Here is a 21353-nt window from a genome sequence, read left to right on the forward strand (position 1 = left end):
GTGACATAATTATAATTCTAAAAATTTTAGTGATAGCTTTATTTTATACATTGAAAAAATCCATCCTATTATTAATAAGCAGGTAAAGGAGAAAAGAATAAGTACTAAAAGGAAAAAAAATTAATAATTCATTAAATTTTATACAAATAGTAAAGGGCATGGTGCGGTGAAAAGATATCAGCACATAAGAACGAATATCGGATGTTTAATTTCAAATAGATACACTCGCGGAACCATCGGTATCTGTGAATGGTAAGAATTTACTTTGTCAGTCAGTGGGGACCGTGGATGGTGAGAGTTCGATCTATAACCCAGCAGAGACCGTGGATTATGAGAGTTTTCTATGAGTCAACGGGGACCATGGATGATAATAGAGATGTGTCCCGATAGTCAAATTGGTCGAATGTTCAACTGATGTACGGAAGTCGTGTCCGCATTCTGGACTTCACCTGATCAGCGATACCTAAGAGGAGGACGCCGATCCATAAGTTTGGTGCTGCACTAGGGGGTTCGAAGGACTTGTTGGTGGCTGGAGTTCCTATGTAATAAAAAAATAAAATAAAATAATTGGGTCTAAGCTAAAGTTTAGACGGGAGCTCACGAGCCTAAACCAAACTTATAAAATTGTGAACCATTTCGACTACAATAAATAATACCTTCACCATTTAAACTGTCTCAAATTTTGTTGACTTCTCATTATCTTTGGGGAATATTTTGTCACAATATTAATTATTATTATTATTATTTTATAGATGTTTTTTTTTTTTTTGAGTGGTTAAAGAATCAAATGCCAAAAAATGTTTGAATTGATGCATACCTTAGAAATTGAATGTGATTTGTTGTACTCAAATAAATTAGGCGTTGTTTGGAAGTATAAATTTTAAATTTAGTGTTTGATTTATTTATATTTTAATAAAATTTAGCAATTTATTTAAATTTATTCCAATTCTAATTCATAATCCAATTTTCAAACTCCCAAACAAAGATAAGAATTTTATAAAAAACAAAATATCACGGAATACAGTGTAGAAAACATGCTTAAAATTTGAATATTAAAATAATATGATAAAGTTTTCATAGGCTCATCTACGGTGGACTGCTTGACAGTATAAGTGCGAGTTTAATTCCCACCTCGCTGAGTAAAAACTTGAATTTACCTCCTGCGTTGGTTGTGGGATCAGACAGCGTTGGCAAGGGATTAGTCTGAGTACCTCGTGACGTCATCAGTGATCCTATATCATGTAGCTGGATGAGCCGAGGGCGCCATAACACCCGGCGTAACCCAAAAAAAAAAAAAAGAGCAAAGTGAGTAGAGTGGTTGAGAACAAAATCTAAGGTTGGTGACTGGACATTTGGCATAATATTAAATCTTCTTTAATTTATTCTCTTTTTTTTTTGGCATAAATCTCTTCCATTTTCTTTGATTTTGCCTCTCCAAGTAAATTTAACAAGAATTGTACAAAAATCTGAATTTTTTATACATAATTTAAAAAAAAATAAAAGCATAAATATAAAGCCTATTTGATATCGTTATTATTTTTTGTCTTCTATTTTTATTTTTGTACATAGAAAAAATATATTATAGAAATGCACTTATTTATGTTGACATTTATTTATTTCTAGTATTAGTTTTAAGCTGTTTGTAAAAAAAATGATGAAAATTAATTTTACAATTTTCAATTATCTTGACCACTCGTCAACAAATTTTACTGTCCAAAAATAAATATTTTTTTTTGGATTAAATCACTAATTTTATGCACACTTTTTAATTAAAATTAAAAATGATCATATGAATTTAAATAAATTCCAAATAAAAATATCCATCAATTTCAAAAATAAATTGAAAATAATAAAATCTAATTACAAAATATTTGTACTATTTCATTTCTCATGTACAATAATATTATTATTTTCCCTTCACATATATTAACCAAACAAGTTATTGTTTTCTATTTTTTATTTTTTATTTTTAGCTTTTAGTTTTTCATTTTATTTTTATAATTTTAACAGTGGTACCAAATGATCCTGTAGGTGTTTTCATATGGGCAGGAGTTTTAGTATACTTCATCATTCATTTAGTCTTATTCCATCTATCTCATTCCGTGTTGAATATTTGAATGCACCAACTATTTGTTATCACCATCAATCATTAACAACATTTTTTTTTTTTTTTATAACTAAAGGAGGACAGCGCCTCCATTTATTTACTGATATGCCCTCACTTTTAACGGAGGAATACGATAGTTACAAAACAAGTATTAGGAGATTATAGATAAAATAATTAAAGGCCTCCCAAAAAATAACACCAATAACTAACGAAAAGAGGACTACAAATCCAAATAAAGTTAAATAAGAAACAAATTTAAACAGACTTATCAAAAATAAAAATAATAAAATCAAATCAAATCAAAAAATTAAAAAAAAATCTAAAGGTACCAAACAAAAATCGAAATGTTGAACTAATGACGAAAGGAAGTGAAACTCAACCTATCTATCCAAAGAATACATTTCCGAGAACGTGGTAAAAGATGTTTTTCGTAGATGACATTATTTCTCATTTCTCATTTTCTAACAAAAAAATCAATCGCATTATTGTCTTTTCTATTTTGATGGATCACCATGAGTACACAATAGTTGACATAACAAAATGATGAAATTAATTCAAAAAAAGCGGATTTTACTATTTGCATACCCGTGTGGTGCACCTATTATATCACATTTAATGTACGCGAATGATGTTGTTATTTTTGCTAATGCTGGAAAAAAATTTATTAGTCAATTAATAGAGGTGATTAAGGAGTATGAAAACTGGACTGACCAAAATGTGAATAAAGATTGATCAGTTATTTTTTTCTCAAACAAGTTAGGTGTTCAGAGGAAAGGAGAAATTCTTCAAGAGACTGGTTTTATTGAGGGTAAATTTCCTTTTACGTATTTGGGTGTGCCAATAGTGGATGGTAAATTGAAAGGCTGTCATTTTGACTCTTTAATCCAAAAAATCAGTAAGAGAGTTGAGGGCTGGAAAAGTAGACTATTGTCTCAAGGAGGTTGTCTTGTTTTGTTGAGACATACCCTTTCAAGTATGTCATTGCATCTGTTAGCTGTTCTAAATGTACCGAAATTGATGATTAAAAAGATACAAGGTATGTTTGCTTCTTTTTCTGGAGATTTGAGGATGGAAAAGAAAAAATGAAATAGAGGGTTTGGAAGAAATTGTATGTTCCTATGGAGGAGGGGGGCATAGGAGTAAGAGACATTTCGGAAGTACAACGGTCTTTGTTCATGAAGTTTGGTTGACATTTATTAACGCAAAATTCTTTATGGGCTAGATTTTTTAAAGCTAAATATGTGAAAGAATGACATATTGCTCTTTGCAGATCGCATGAATCAGATTCTTCCTTTTGGAGGAAAGTCCTACAAGGTATGCTTGAACTGTTAAGTAAATCTAAGTGGAAGGTTAGAGAAGGAGATGTAAAATTGTGGTATGATAAGTTTTTAGATTTGTGACCTTTGTTTGCAAATTGTCAAATGGTATATAATCTCATATCAAATTAAAAGATTTGGTTATCAATAATGTGTGGGATGCAAAAAATTTGCAGTGGATTCTGGGGTTTAGTAAAGCGGATGAAGTGATGGAAAAGGTGGGAAATCTTAGAAATTCTTCGGACATTCTGTTATGGCTCCTAGAAAAGAATTGTTGCTTTAATACAAAATCTGCATGAGATGTTATTAGAGTTAGAACTCCAAAATTTGATTGGGTTAAGTGGGTTTGGAACAAATGGTTGCTGAAGAAAATTTCTATCTGTATGTGGAAGGCTGCTTTTAAGTGCCTAAGTGTTGATGAAAAAGTGAGAAGGGTGGCGGTTTCACTTATTTCGACGTGCAATTGTTGTGAGATGAGAATATTAGAAGATTTGGAGCATATGTTAAATAAGGGAGACCTTGCTTCTAAGGTTTGGAGGAAGGTTTCGGTGGAGGTTGGTGTTCCTTTTCTTAAGCATCAAAGTTGGAAAGAAAGAGTCCAAATGTGGTTTAATAGGGCTTCCAGATTCTCTCAACTGGGTTCATTGATGGGTTTGATTCCTTGTTTAGTAGTTTGGAGATTGTGGAGAAGGAGATGTGTGGCTAGAATGGGAGAAAAATTAGAGAGTAGTACTAATGTGTAGCTCTCCATTAAGTATTGGGTGGGGGTTTTGAGTAGGAACATGACAAAAATGGTTCAGTTAAAGCATACTGATTTTCGGATATTACAAAATCTAGAAGTGCAAATTGTGAATAAAAGAATTAAAATTATGCAAAGTGTGAGATGGCTAAAACCGAGGTAAGGGAGGTTGAAACTAAATTTGGATGGGAGCAGCCTGGGGAACCCAGGGCCGGTGGGTGGTGGTGGCATCCTTAGAGACCATACAAGTTCTTTTGTGATTGGTTTTTCAAAATATTTTGGTTCTTGTTCAAATAATGAAACTGAATTGAGAACTGTGTTGGAGGAAATAAAGATTTGCAAACATTTGGGACATACCTGTATCGATATTGAATGTGATTCGAATATTATAGTTAATTGGATAAGAGTCAGGAAATGTTCCTTGTGGTATTTGTGAGATTTTTGGGAGCAGCTTATTGGTTTATTGGAGGGAGTAGATTTTTCGATAAATCATTGGTATAGAGAAGGGAACAAAGTGGCAGATGCCTTGACTCGACAAGGTGCTATGGGAAGGAATAGTTTGTTTATAAACAGTAGTGAACTCCCTAGAGTTAGCAATGGTTTGTATAAATTGGAAAAGATGGGTACGACTTATATGAGGTATGTTTAGTTGATTTTATTTTGGTTTTAGCTTATGCTTTATGTTGTTTTTCTTTTGGTTTTGTTTTGTTGCGTGAGATTTGTTTTGTAGGTCCTATTTTGTTTTGTTTTGTTTGGACTTGTAACTCGGTTTTTGGCTGGAAGTTGGTATTGTTCTTTGGGAGATTTTTAACGTGTTGTCTTTTGTTATCTCCCATTGATTGTCTTGTAACTACGGTATTCTTCCGTCAAAAGTCAAGGGTTATCAATAAATAAATTGAGGTGCCGCCTTTCTTTAAAAAAAAAAAAAAAAAACCCAATTAAATGGATATGCTTTGAGTGACAGCTAGGAGGGTATTTTACATGTGTATGGCTTGAACGTACAAAGGTGGTTAGACGAAACCCAATTCATGGCCAACCAAAAAATCACTAAGGCAAAGGTAGTTAAGCATTGCCAAAGGTCCAATTACCCCTAATAGCTACGCTATAAAAAAAAAAAACACCAAGTAGTAAGGTCTTAAATTTCGATTTCGAATCAAATTTTGAAACTCCAAAAGTATGAAAATTTCGATTTCGATTTGAAAAAATAATAAAAATTAGTAGTAGCGTATGGAATACTTTGTAAAAGTTTATAAATGGTTAACAAACATAATAATGTTAGTTTTATGACTAATATTTACAAATTAAATATAATTTAAACATGAATAGTTAAATAAAACATTACATAATTTCATTTATTTCGATAAAATATATAAAATAAATAAAGATACATATTTCACTTCAATCCTAAATTTCTCCTCACAAAATTTCATCATATCGTAAAAATTATGATGAAATTTCATCATATAATCTTTTTTACCCTGTTCCTTTCCTTTCTCTAATATATCTCTATTCTATTCACTATCTTATTCTTCTTTCTTTCTATTACCTTTTACTTGGTAGACTATGGAGGGAGCATCTTAAAATTTCTTGCCCTCACTCACCGTGAAATCCAGAACCAAATACCCAACTGTATTTGAGTAATATATAGCGTTCTTTTTAATATGGAATTGAGGCAGCATGGGCAGAGAGAGCAGACATCAGATTTGAAGCACCTTTGCTTTGCTTAAGGGGTGAGAAATTCCCTTTGCACTTTTTCTCAACGTACACAACTCTTCAACCAAAAGGGATCGTTCGTTTCAATTCTATTTCTTTAGTTTTCTTTAATGTCATACCAGCTCTTTACACCCACGAGCATTTTCTTCCACCTCAAGTTTAAAGAGTTATATGTATATATATATATATATATATATTTTTTAAAAAGAATGGAGTTTAAATTAGTTTATTAATTTTTTTATTCTCTTTGAAGATGATTGATGGGTAGGTATGGACAAGATATTTTAGAATCCGAAAGTTAAATTTAGTTTGTCATCTTACTTAATATATTAAGGTTTTAAAAATGTTATTGTCAACATGTTTTAAAGGTTCACCTCTATCGAGATGAATTTTCAAATCATCTTGTCGCGAATGGTGAATTCGAAATATGAAATTGGTATTTGGGGATAAGATGTGGGTCAAAACTAAGTCAACAGAGTCGTCATTAACCTACTTTAACTTAGGTGACGTAAGCACATTTATTTAATTATTACCAATTAATTTGGTCGACTAACTATTCCGAAGGTCCAAATAACCGATGGTCAAATATCTACATGCCAAAATCCAAACTTGGGAGTACGTTTATATGATGGGAAGGTACTAACACCCCTATACACAAGTTCTACGGACAATACCTACTAAATTACACTTAGTCAAGAAACCACATTTATTATCCTTCATTTTATTGACATTACTTTGTTATTAAATGTTGTTCCACATTGCATTCCCATGAAATTTCAATTCAGAATGTAAGACTTTTCTCAAAATGACCGTAGAATGATCATAGAGGGTGAATGATCTTAGGGCATTCAGTCGACCGATGCCAGGTTTTTGGCATATTTAGTAAGACCTTAGAAAAGACCTTAGGTCCCAGTACTTGCACAAAAGAAAGTCCCCAATATCACTTATAATATTTGGGAAATCAATTGAAGTGAAAATAAACCTAATAGGCAAAAAATGAGAGAGGTCGGGCGACCGAACCCCAGAAGTTCAAAACTCCTCGGGTGCTTGAACTGCAAGGAAATCAGCGAGTTGACTCAGTTTTGAGTTACCGAACCTTTTTGAACGTATCTTTCTCGGGCACTCGAATCCTTTGAAAGGGACATTCCACCTACTCAAGCGACCAATCCATTTAATTCAAATTGAGCCTCGGGCGACCGAACCTAGGACCGAACACCCGAAGTTACTAACAGAGGCTACTGACTTTGATTTGGGCTGTCGAACCATGACACGGGCGACCAAACTCATTTAAATTACTTTTATTATTGTGTCTGTTCAGGCGACCGAATCTCAGTTCAACCACCTGAACCTCAGCGAGTTAAAAATATTTTAAACGAGGTTAAATTTATTAAATGGGGTTAATATGTCCTAAGTGTTTTTAAACTTTTCCAATAATACCCAATAGGTCCCAAACGGTTATATTTTTACCTTGTCTATAAATATGGGTTCATTTGTGAGGATTAGAGGGAGATTAGCCAAAATAATTAGTAAAAATCCTCTCTATCTCAAAATCCCATTTTTCCCAAAATACTCTCAAATATTTATTCCTTTGATATATCTTGATATTGTGAGAGTTTATTGAGTCGTCTTGTGTTTATTAGATAGTGCTAATACTCCCATTTGATTGATTGATTGTGATATTATTTTTGGGGAGTTTGACTTAATTTTATCCCACAGATTTCAATATTATAAATCTTGTGTTCGGATAAACTTGCAAGCTTAGGATATTTGCATTATTATTGCAAGTGTCCAATAGCTTGGTTTTTTGTTGTGCAAAGATTTTTCAAACAAGAAAAATATTTTCAAATTAGTATTGTGTTTATTTCATTGAGGAAAATCTTCTTGAACTAGTTTGATTATCATATTCATATCTTTGGAATATTGATTTGCTACTGAACTGTGCTTTTCTTAGATTCCAAGTAACTGCTTGTTTTGAACACTCTTGAGCATATCACTGATTATACCATATTGAGTGTTGTTAGCACAACTATTTGCATCACTGAGCTTACATGACCTACATTATTGATGTGTATGTGATTGCGCGTATTGGGTACATATCTACTTTACATGAAAGCATAATCATTGTACCATTTGAGTGAACATTTTGTTGTATTTCTAGGCGTGGCCTGAGGGGGTGGTAATCCATCTCAGTAAAGGTTGATGTCAGCCTAGTGTTAATTGGCACAGTTGTATTAGGTGCCGCTCCACCCGTTAAGTGAACATTAGTGGAATCCTTGGACTTGCGAGCTAGGGGCGGGGACGTAAACATAGTTGGCCAAACCCCGAACACATATCGTGTGTCTGTTTATATTTCCGCACTTTATATTTACCGTATGTGTATGTTATTATGTAAATGATGCGCATGATATAAATTCTGCATATTATACTTATCTTCGCTTTTTGGTAGATAGACCTAGGTTGTGAATGTACTATTACTAAACTAGTTTAACCTAGGAAAGATCTTTTAAATTTCTAATTCACCCCCCCTCTTAGGAATACACCCAAGCTAACACCTAACACCAAGTTGTCCATCGCTAACAATCACTACAAAAAATAAGATTATTAGTGATGGATCAAAACTGTCACTAATAATCAAAAAACCATCACTAACACTATTAGTGACAGTTTGATGTTAGTTGTCATATCTACGGTTACTAATACTTATTAGTGACGAATTTAAAAGCTCTCACTAAAAGTCAAGTATTAGTGACGACATAGAACAGTTGCTGGAATACTAACACCGTCACTATATAATCAACATTTTTCTCGCATCGAAACCATCACTAAAACCCAAGTATTAGTGATGGTTTTATATTCGTCACTAATATGTCGTTATTAGTGACAGTCTGCAAAATCGCCACTAATCTTACTCTTTTAGTGATGGTCATCAAAATCGTCACTAATAATATCTTTGTAGTGACGGTTCTAAAACCGTTACTAATGGTTGACTGAGAAAATTTGACTTTTTAGTGACGATGTTAGTCTTTTAATGATGGTTTCAAAACCATCGCTAATACCCCATCCTACAATTATTAGTGACGGTTTTTTAAAGCGTCACTAATACTATGAAATGATTAATTTTTTTTTGAAATTCCTGTAAAAACGTGTAATTACATTTTAGCATACATAAAATTAAACCAAAATTACCAACACATTCATAAATTATTCAAAATTCAAATACAAATTATTCAAAAATTCAAATACAAATTATTCAAAATTCAAATACATATACACAAATACAAATTGGAAATAAAAAATAAAGAAAAAATCTGTTTAGATAACAAAGAAACTACGACTGTAGTGCCTATTATCATTGTAATGTTGTGACAACCGCAACCACTACAAAATAATAATTGTAGACACCTCATTTTTACCCAGGCTCAATATTATTATTATTATTATTATTATTACTATTATTACTAATATAATTATTATTTTTAAATATTATTATTACCTTATTATCATCATTATTTTTACTATTATTAGTATTATTAGTATCATTATTATATTGTTATTATTATTATTATTATTATTATTTTGATTTTATTATTATTTTTATTATCATTGTTATTATTATTTTTAAAATATTTTTATTATCACTTTATTATCTTGCTATTGTTATTATTATTCTATTACTATTGTTATTATTTTATTATCTTTGTTATTTTTTTTAAAATTTCATTTATTATTATTTTATTACCATTTTACTATTATCATATTTACTATTATTATTATTATTATTATTATTTATTTTCAAATATTATTGTTATTATTATTCTACCACTATTATTATTATTATTATAATTATAATTATTATTATTATATTTAATTTATTATTATTATTATTATTGCCCCATTATTTTTATTATCTATGATTATTATTATTTTTCATTGTTATTACCACTATTATTATTATTATTATTATTATTATTATTATTATTATTATTATTATTATTATTATTATTATCATTATCATTATTATTGTATATATTGTTACCATAAAAGTATGAAGAGAATAAAAATGAAAAAGGAAAAGAAAAAAAGGATTTTTTTTTAGGGTTGAAAATTTTATAAAGAGGGGGGCGCTGCGCACAGGAGCAGCAGCGGAGCTAGAGCCAAAGCAGAATACAAAAAAAAAACCCTGCAACCGACACTATCGTCTTCTCTTCCTTCCCAAACCAGCAGCCTCCCATTCTCCAGCTCCCTACTCTCCCTATTTTTCTCACTGCCAGCCAACCTTCCCTGCTCCAGCCCTCACGGCTCTCCCGCACCCACAAACAAACATCACCGCCGAGCACGACCCTCTGCAACTCCCGGAGATCCTTCAGCTCCCAGCGAACCAACCCAGCTCCGGCAGTAGCAGCGGCCATCCACTCCGCCTTCAGTTCCCCTGCAACGGCTGTAATCTCCCACAGCTCTGGCCACTCCTTGCTCCAGCAAGCCTCTCCAGCAACAGCCGTCCGCACCAGCATCTGCCAGCAGTCACGCTGGATCACCCGCCATCGCCGCCGAGAAGTACAGTAGCCCAGCCCAGCCCCAGCCTCTCCTCTGTCCGTCTTCTCCCCACGGTCACGCACAGCAACTCAGCAGCTCCGTCATCGTCCTTTCCGTCGTCGTCGCCCTCTTACTCTCGCCGTCATCGTCGCCGCCACACCAGCTCCTGCTCCCGACGAGATCCTCCTACTACAAGCTCACGCACACAGCACCTACACATACACACACACACACGACTCCTACTCCAAAGGTAATATTTTTGGGTATTATATTTGTGTTTGTTATATCCTCATATATATATATATATATATATATATATTATTATTATGTACTATTGTATATTCACATTATTGTTGTTATATTGTGGCTGTAGTTCAAGGGTGAGAATTCTAGGCTATTGCCGGTAAGTGATTTTGTATTATTTAGCATGTATTTTTAATTGATGTTGTATTATTTAACGATTTGTATTGTTTTAGTATTATTTTTCATTTTGTTTTATATGTTAGTATTTATGCTTTTAAAGGTTAGGATTATCATGTTAATACGGTTTAATTTTTCTTGTAGTTTATTTGTGTTATTTAAATTCGTTCACGATCTTGGTTATGATTGATTATTATTTAAATCATTTCATATTTTATATCTAGGTTTGTTTAGGATTTTGGTAGTTTTCATGTTTTTAGAAGGTTGATGATTTTATGTTAAGTATTGTTTTAGGGTTTGAGTTATTTTCCTATTACTATTGGTCTTATTATTGTACATTGATTTATGTCCACATCATTGCATATCAATTTCTAGTATTTCTATATTATTGTATACGCTTTGATAAAATTAAATTTATTTCTATTTATTTTTAGGGTTCCCCTCTTGTGGCATATTGATTTCTCTAGAGTTTGTGTATATTTCCTATTAGATTCATGACTTGAATTGTTTCCATAATTTATTTCTTTCTCTTTACGTGTTTATATATGGTATATGATTTCTTGGGTTTAATTATTGGGCTATATTATTAGGGATGGATTGTTAATACTTGAGCTTTATCATGGATATTTTGACTGTTATGATATTTACGTGTTATACTATATAGTATTAGTATTATATCATATTCTTTATTAACTATTTGAAATTTTAGTAAAATACAGAAAAATCATAAAAAATAGAAAATTAGGAGAAAATTTTAAAAATATTTTTGACTTGACTTTCACTATTTTCTTTAATTATATATATATATATATATATTTTGTTATTTCAAAAACCTCTCATATTAGTATTTTCCTATAAAAAAAAACTATTAGATTTCCAAAATTCGGGAGCGTATTTTCTTAAATATTTATTAATTTTTATCCCTATGATTTTAATGCGGGGGTATGAGCCTTTGGGCTTCACGTACCTTAAGCTCTGAGGGAATATATATGTATATATTATATTTATTTAGTTATTCATTTATTTTTCATATTTATTTATAAATTCATAAAAAGGAGTAATTTAAAGACTTATTAGGTTAACTTAGGGATAATTTCAAATTAATTAGGTACCGTTCGTAAGAACGGGCGCGTAGAGGGTGCTCGTACCTTCCCCTTGCGTAACCGAACTCCCAACCCCAACTCTGGTAATGTAGACCGATTCTACCCCTAATGGGGTAGTAATCATGTGTGTTAACCGCACTAAAGGTTAGTGGCGACTCCAATATTCCCATTTTTCCTGAAAATATTAAAATTGATTTTTAATTTCACCGCCCGGGGCACACGCGCTCCCGGGATGTCGCGACAATAATTATACAAGAAATTAGTATACAATATTTGAACATATATGTATATACTATAATAAAAATGATTTGATAGCAAAATGATTAGACATTTGGACATAGCGTAAAAAGATGATACAATTGTAAATAACTTAGTTTGATCAATTGAAATTCACCCCACTCGGTTTGGACCTCGTATGACCGACTTGGACACTTGAGTGTTTAAAATGAACAAGGTTTTAAGTTTCTTTGTATTTTAACTTTACTTCTAAGAGGGGGAAAAAGCTGTCGGAGAGGAGCTTTTGGGTACTGTCATATCCGCACTTCCAGTTCAATGTGATGGATGTGTCGGTACTAATCCTTCTTGGTCAGGACCTCATATGCCCGAATTGGACATCTAGTTGCTTAAATTGAAGTTTTAATTATTAAGTTTGTCTGTATTCTAACTTTACTTTTAGGTGGAGAAAAAAATCACGGGGAGGAGTTTTTTGGGCACCTTCAAATCCAACATGTCCAAGTTAATATGATGGATGTGTGGGGACTGATGACACTTGGTTTGGACCTCGCATGCCCAACTTCAAAACTATAAACTATGGTTACTATGTTTGTATTCTAACTTCGCTTCTAAGTGGGGAAAAAGCTCTCAATGAGGAGTTTTTGGGCGCCGTCAGATTAGGCATGTCCAGGTCAATGTGACGGACGTGTCGGGATGACCACACTCAGTTTGGACCTCGCATGACCGACTTGGACACCCGAGTGCTTAAAATGAACTAAGTTCTAAGTTTGTTTGTATTCTAAATTTACTTCTAAGTGGGGAAAAAGCTCTCGGGGAGGATTTTTTGGGCACCGTAAGATCTAGCATGTCCAATTTGATGTGACAGATGTGTCAGGACTAACCACATTCAGTTTGGACCTCGTATGCCTGAATTGGACACTTGGGTGGTTAAATTCAACTAAGTGTACTAAGTTTGCCTCTAAGTGCATAACTTTCAATTGGCATGAAATTTTTGGGCACTGTCAACTCCGGCACGTTGAGCATAATGTCATGGACGTGTCAGAGGTGACCAAACTCCATTTGGACCTCGTATGACTGACTTGGACACTTGAAATCTTAAAATGAACTAAGTTTACCAAGTTTATTTATATTCTAACTTTGCTTCTAAATGGGGAAAAACTTCCCGGAGAGGAGTTTTTTGGCACCATTAGCTTTGACATGTCTAGTTCGATGTGACGGATGTGTCATGACTGACCACACTTGGTTTGGACCTCGTATGCCTGCATTGGACACTTGGGTGGTTAAATTCAACTAAGTGTACTAAGTTTGCCTCTAAGAGCATAATTTTCAATTAGCATGGAATTTTTGGGCATCGTCAACTTCGGCACGTCAAGCTTAATGTCATGGATGTGTCGAGACTGACCAAACTCCGTTTGCCAGACTTGGACACCTTAGTGCTTAAAATAAATTAAGTTTACCAAATTTGTTTGTATTCTAACTTTACTTCTAAGTGGGGAAAAAGCTCCCAGAGAGGAGGTTTTAGGCACTTTCAGCTCCGGCATGTCCAGTCAATGTGACGGATGTGTCGGGACTGATCACACTCAGTTTGGACCTTGTATGCTCGAATTAGATACTTGGGTGGTTAAATTCAACTAAGTGTACTAAGTTTGATTGGCATGGAATTTTTGGGCACCACCAACTCCGGCACATCGAACTTAATGTCACGGACGTGTCGAGACTGACTAAACTCCGTTTGGACTTCATATGAAATAAACAAAGTTTACCAAGTTTGTTTGTATTCTAACTTTGCTTCTAAGTGGGAAAAAAATCTCCTGAAGAGGATTTTTTAGGCACCGTCAGCTTTAACACGTCCAGTTCAATGTGATGGATGGGTCGGGATTAACCACACTCGGTTTGGACCTTATATGCCTAAATTAGACACTTGGGTGGTTAAATTCAACTAAGTGTACTAAGTTTGCCTCTAAGCGCATAATTTTCAATTAACATGAAATTTTTGGGCACGTCAACTTCGGCACATCGAACTGCATTCAAGACGAATTTAGGGATATCCCCCTATAGGTTAGTTTATGGTAAGGCTTGTCATTTACCTGTTGAGATTCCGGATCGTGCTTTATGGGCTATAAAATAGATTAACTTTTCACTTGATGATGCCAAAGGCTTAAGGGAATTGCAGGTATGTGAGTTCGAAGAATCTAGGAGGGAAGCTTATGACAATGCCTGCTTAGCAAAGGAGTGGATGAAGTTGCTGCATGATAGGAAAATCAAAGATAGACAACTTTTCCCTACTCAGCAAGTGCTTCTCTATGACTCAAGATTATATCTGTTTCCTGGGAAACTGAAGTCCCAATGGGGTAGCCCGTACATCGTAAAAAAAAAGTTCATCCTCAATCTTGGCTTCTCTGGATGAGGCTGGAAAATATCTATAAAAAAATATCTCTTTAAATCACTCCCATGTCATCTCTATAGGCACTGTTCTCTGCTGCTCTAAAAGTTTCACTGCCGTCCACCATCTCTCGGCCTCTCCTATCAATTTATACATAGCGAACAACACCCTCTGCTCCTTAGTACACTGTACCACCACAAATACTTTTTCAATCTCCTCCACCCAGTTTTCAGTGACTGCAAGATCAGTTCCTCTTAAGAAATCTGGATGATTTATCTTAATAAACTTCTCAATCGAACTACCATGGCCTGCGGACGGACCACCATGCTCTCTAGAGTTCCTAGATATTTTAGCCATGACTTGCTGTGCCACGCTACGCAGTACTGCGTCTGAATCACCACTCGCAGCACCTGAGGGCCTAGCACCCTCATTACCTTTGACGTAAGCGCTACTACCTCTAGGGTCCATCCTGAAAATACAATAAACTTAGCTTAGGACCCTATTACCATAACATATCATTTAACTAGTATATTATATCCTTAACTAATTCATCATTCCTGATCTTAATTCAAGGCTCAATCCTGCAAACTAGATACCCAACCCGACAATAGTTTACCATGACTTTCTTGAAATCGTCATCTTAGGAAAGACACACAAACCATCATAGAAGTCCTGCATCTAGATTACAAAACCAGACCCTAAATTCCATTATCCTATACTCTAGTATTGTTACTGCTACATTCTAGAGTCTACATAATCTAGCATCCTAGGCTCTAATACCAAATTGTAATGACCTGCTTAATTTACTACATAATTAACCATATTGATTATCATTAACTTAAAGCATAACAAAGTCAACCTGGACCTATGGGTAACGGGGACACACCTGTCATACACAGCGAAAACCTAAGCAATAGTAAATATAAATTTCATCCACCCAACCATATAACATAATATACCAGAGTTACCTACATTCCACCATATTCTGTTTAAATATACAATCCTCAAAATCATGAAAAGATAAAAACTAGGATCTACATCAAAACCCCACTGACCCTAGTTCAAAAGACTCACCCTTCTAGTGGTGTAGTAAAAATTGTCTCAACGATGGCCTCGGTCCGTCAGTCTTTTTAGGTTCCCTGAAATGATTTAAGATGGGGTGAGACACCTCTCAGTAAGAGAAATAAACTAAATACAGTTGTGTGGCAACATGAAAAATTAGGTGCTATAATAAATATACAGTACATATTGCATGCTTAAAAACATTGGCAATATCATAACTGAATAACATACAAGCTCATAGTTATACTAAATCATATTGTTCATAAAATCATCTCATATAACTAGTAATTCTGAAATTTACCAAGGATGAATAGCTAACTGATGTCATGTATTACCCTCCATGACGGGTTGTGCAGCTCGAAGGTGGGACCCGACAATGGCTGGCTGACCACTACAGAGTCAAAAATGTCTGTAAGTACGATGGACCCGCCACATCCTGGTCCGGACTACTAGGTGGATGTCTACAACTCTACACTAAAAGCCACTCGACTATCCATCTCCCACCCCCTCTACTAGTAGGGGCAATTAGCACAAATTTGAATTGAACTGAACTGTATAGCTACGGTACCGTGCTCCTGAAACTAATCTGAACTATCCTTTGGATTTTGATAACATATAGTATATGATAATATACTGCTTAACGTAATAAATTGATAGCATTTCTGAATTCTTTAATAACATGAACAATTACGGCCTTACACCGAATACAATCATAACTACGACCTTGCACCGAAAACATGCATAACTACGGCCTTGCGCCGGTATCAATCAATCACGGCCTTGCGCCGAACATAACATACATACTGATATGAATAAATGTACTATTTATCATATATTCTGAAATCATGGTTTACTATATTATCATGTTATTCCTGAAATAACTGCAAATATGCTTTTCCTGTAAAATTGACTTAACTTAATACAATTTGTGTAAAATAATATTCATGCCTCAAAAAACTGATTAAAATCATGAATTCCGTTCCGAAATCACATTTCCTAACATTTTATACTAAAAATACATATTCCTATGTAACGACAATATTTTCCCATATATATATACTTTCACAAATATGCTTTTATGTAATACATGCTTTCGGAACATAAACCTGCTATTAAATAATAATAATTTTCATGAAAAATAACTGCTTTAGTTTATTCCTTTACCTGACTATTGAAAAGCCCCTAGAGTGTATAGTCCTACACCCGTAGGGTTCCCCATTCAACACCTTGAAAACAATATCTCCCTGAACAAAACTTCAGTATTTCTTCAAGTACTACATTTTCCTACAACTATAGGAAAGGAAAAAACTAAATAAAAAGCCTTACCTTGAATTTGGGATGAAATCCAAGTTAACCCTACTAGCGATCTACTCTAGCAAACTTAAAGAGAACTTTTCCAGGAGTGTCGTGGCGGCCTCGGATTGTCGAACCGGTAAGAATCTGGCCCGAAATCTTAGAAAGAAGGGGGAAGGGACGAACAGGAGAGAGAGAGAGAGAGAGAGAGAGAGAGAGAGAGAGAGAGAGAGAGAGAGTGAGAGTGAGAGTGATTTTTTATGAAATTTTCTGTAGAAAAATCGAGTTTAGGCTATTTATATACCTGCACTCGTCAACGAGCCACGTCACTTTGTCGACGACGCCAAGAAGGGAGTTCGTCAATGAACGCTTATTTCTCGTCAATGAAATTCAGAACTGAAAATAGTCTCTCAGTATCTTCTCGTCAATGAGACACGTGTCCTTGTCAACGACCCCAATAAGCCACTTTACAATTCCTTTTTTCTCCCTCTTTATTATTTAATCATTATAATTTCTTTGGGTCTCTACATTTATATATATGTACCATAATATTCTACTACTCTGATACCCTGAATAAAATCTATAACGACATCTTGATCCAAGTGGGGACTGGGAAGCCTGAATATCCATAAAATTTCCTATGTCGCAATAAATAGAAAGGCATACATCCACATTTACAATACCAGAGTTTTAGTATTCCCAAAATATACATACAATATGAGCATAATCTTCCTTCTGATCTCCTAGGGACCATTCAAAAATACATCTTTCCAAAAAATACTCACCCTATAGACAAGGCAGTACTGTAGTCCCCTACCTCCGAGCCTGATCTGCTCATCTATCTGGTTCACTTGAAAAGTAATAAATTACTCGAATGAGACAACTCTCAGTAAGACAAAATATGCTATTACCAGTGTGTGGCAGATGAGTTTGCATAACTGTAATATCTAATTTAAAAATACTATATGCTGTAAACAACTGAATCTGAGAAAACATGCATACATAAACACAGTATAACTCACACCTATGTTATTTAACATAAATTGTTTTCTTGAATATTCTATTCAAAATACTTTTAATATCTATAAGTATGACTATGGTTTCTGTAAATCTAGATATATAATACTATCTAAGAAATTTTCCTTGGATGGATAACTGAAAGTCATGATTTAACCCCTCATGACAAGGTTGTGCGGCACATAGGTGGGACTTAACACTAGTTGGCCGACCAAGATAAGTCAATTGAACTTCGATAGTTAGATTGGCCATCTCAACCCTAACTGACGGGGAGCCTGCCCACAACAAAGGCACGATCGACTGCTGAAAATCCACATACTATCTGAGATATGTGGTTGCACTCTGAATTGAAATGGTAACAATACCGTGCTCTGAAAACTGATCTAGTCCATCAGGGTCAGATACTATATATATATACACATATGATATATCTATATTACTGATTAACCATGATTCTGTTTAACTAAAATAACCATGACGTAGTAGCAAACTGATATGAATAAACTGATAAATCTGAATGTTATGATTCTATAATCTGAATAACCTGGTTTATTGAAACTGAATTTCATATTTTTGTATAAGCTGTAAAAATCATAATCTATATAAATCCTAATTTTGGCTAATACTGCATATTAATCACGGTATTGAGAAAACTGCATATTTTAACTATGTAAAATTACATAAATTCTAATAACATGAAATTTGTATAAATTCTCTACTGTACTGATAATTTCTCATGCCACACAATTAATTAAACAAAACACATGTACTAAAATTTGTAAAACTGTATAATTTACTTAGATTGAAAACACCTATAATTATATCTCATATTTTATTGGTAAGTATTTCTAAATCAGCTGGCATAACATATTTCCCTTACCTTTCTGACTGGGAGACTTGCCTCTAATTCCACCCTCACGCCTTTGGTGTACCAACCTCAAAATCTTGCAATTACATATATGCAAATTTCCCAAAAAATCATCACACTCATATTTCTTGAATCTACCTACTCATAATTTCTAAAATATAATCTACATGGGCTCCTGGAAAAATATCCGCTGAGGTCCTCAACCCATGCTTATAGGGTCCCAAAACACCCTAACCCTGAAATCATAACACCATAATTTTATTTTATAAAACACCAGTATATTCTCATACAACACAAAAATCTTGGCTCAGATAAACTTGGTAATACTAGAAATACTTAAATAATCTACTTACCCTGATTTTGGAATGGTGCCCAAGTTTTTCAAATCTAAATTATGCTCCGGTTAAGTTATAGAGAATCTCCCCAGGATCACCATGGTAGCTTCTGATCATTGAACTAGGAAGAAATATAGCCGAAAAACTAGAGAGAAGGTGGAGGGTTCATTTTCTAGAGAGAGAAAGTGAAATGAGACGAGTTTCTTCATTGAAAAGTGGATTTTTGTCTATATATAGGTGGCTAGCCACGTGGCTTCATTGACGAGCCATAACACCTCATCGACGAGTCCAATAAGGAGGTTTTTCGACGAACACATAACCTTCGTTGACGAATTTCAGGCCCTAAAATCAGCCCTCTCGGTAAGTTCTTGTCAACGAGACAAGTGTCCATGTCAATGTGCCTAAGAAGACTGCTCGTTGATGAATGCTTTGCGTTCATCAATGAGAACCTGCTGTGTAATGACCTCAAGAATAATGGTATTTAAATAATAGGAAGAGAGAGAAAAATGGAAATATAAAAGAAGGCGGCAGCAGACTTTGCGTTTGTCGACGACGTGGCACTTTGGGCTCGTCGACGAGGGTGCATCTTGTCAATGAGAAGATACCGAAAGGATTTTTTAGGTAACTCTGAGCTTCGTCGATGAGGTGACGTGGCTCGTCAATGAGGGCTAGCGTATAAATAGCCCTGAACACGATTATTCAACTGATTTCCGTGCGGAAACTCTTCTCTCTCTCTCTCTCTCTCTCTTTCTCTCTCTCTCTCTCTCTCCTCTTCATCTCTCTCCCTTCTCTCTAAGTTTCTGAGCCGAATTTACGCCAGTTCGACGATCTGAAGCCACCATGACACTCCTGGGGAAGTTCTCTGCATATTTGCTGGAGTGAATCGTCGATGGACTTGTTTGAAATTCATCCATAGTTTAAGGTAAGGCCTTTTATTCAAAATTTTGTCTTCCCATAGTTATAGGAAATGTTATTCATGAAAAAATATTGAAGTTTAGTTTTGGGAGTTGTTGTTTTCAGGGTGTTGAACCGGGAACCCTGCGGGTGCAGGATCAGTGAATTTTAGGGGGGTTTCTTCTTAGAAATCAAGTAAGGGAATAAACTAAAGCAGTTATTTTTCCTTGAAAATTATTTTTAATTGATTAATAGAATTATATTCAGGAACACATGTATTATATTTGAATATTGTAGAGAAAATGCGTACTTGGGAAAATACTGCTGTTATACAGGAAATATGATTTTAGAATGAAATGTATGGTTTTATTTAGTATCGTGTGGCATGAATATTATTTTACAAGAAAAGTATTATGTCATGACAAATTATATGAATGAAGTATGATTTCAAAAATTATGAAATAATGCAATATATTATGGTTTTAAAATACATGATAAATGAATTATTTATTCAGAATGAGTACGTTGGAAAGTCAGTAGTTTGACTTGGGTTCGGGCTACCGAACCAAGTATGAATGCATCGTTCTCAGGCGACTGAACCCTTAGAAAGGGACTTCTCACCAACTCGGGCTGCCAAAATTCTTAGTTCAAATCATACCTCAGGCGACCAAATTGGTCAGTTCGGTTAACCAAACTTTGCACCGGGCACCCAAACCGCGCGCCAATGTTTCTGACTTTGGTTCATGAAATTAGGATAGCTTTCCCAAGAGGGGGGGGGGTGAATTGGTTTATTTTAAAATTTTAACATATTTTGACTACTTACATGTTTTAATATAACAACAAGAAAATAAATTAATCAACTAATAACCATAACCAAAACACACCACAAGATACTGAAAATTTAAATACACAATCCAAACAACCAAAGTATAAAATTCAAACAAACATGCAAGATTTGTTAAGCCTTTTGTTTGCCTTGTGGATGTTTGCAACCTGCTTTGAATGAAATTTTTGTTTGCGCTTCTCTTGATTAAGATTTCCACAAATTAACCAACGTACTTCCTTTAGGGTTTTTGCAAACGGTTAATTAAAACGTACTTTCTAAATATCAAGAGTCTTCCTTAAATATGATTGTTATGCTCTGCAACCTACACTTTAGCATACAAAAGAATATGTTGTACAGAAAATAAAGCATAAGGAAGAGAGAGAGACACAAAGATTTTATGAGGTTCGACTTTAACACAGCCTACATCCTCGCCCTTGGCAAACCACCAAAGGATTCCACTATCATAGTTCCTCTACCAAACGGAACAACACCTTTACAAGCACTCCTTCA

Source organism: Malania oleifera, chromosome 9, assembly GCF_029873635.1.
Source record: "Malania oleifera isolate guangnan ecotype guangnan chromosome 9, ASM2987363v1, whole genome shotgun sequence".
Classification (NCBI taxonomy): domain Eukaryota; kingdom Viridiplantae; phylum Streptophyta; class Magnoliopsida; order Santalales; family Ximeniaceae; genus Malania; species Malania oleifera.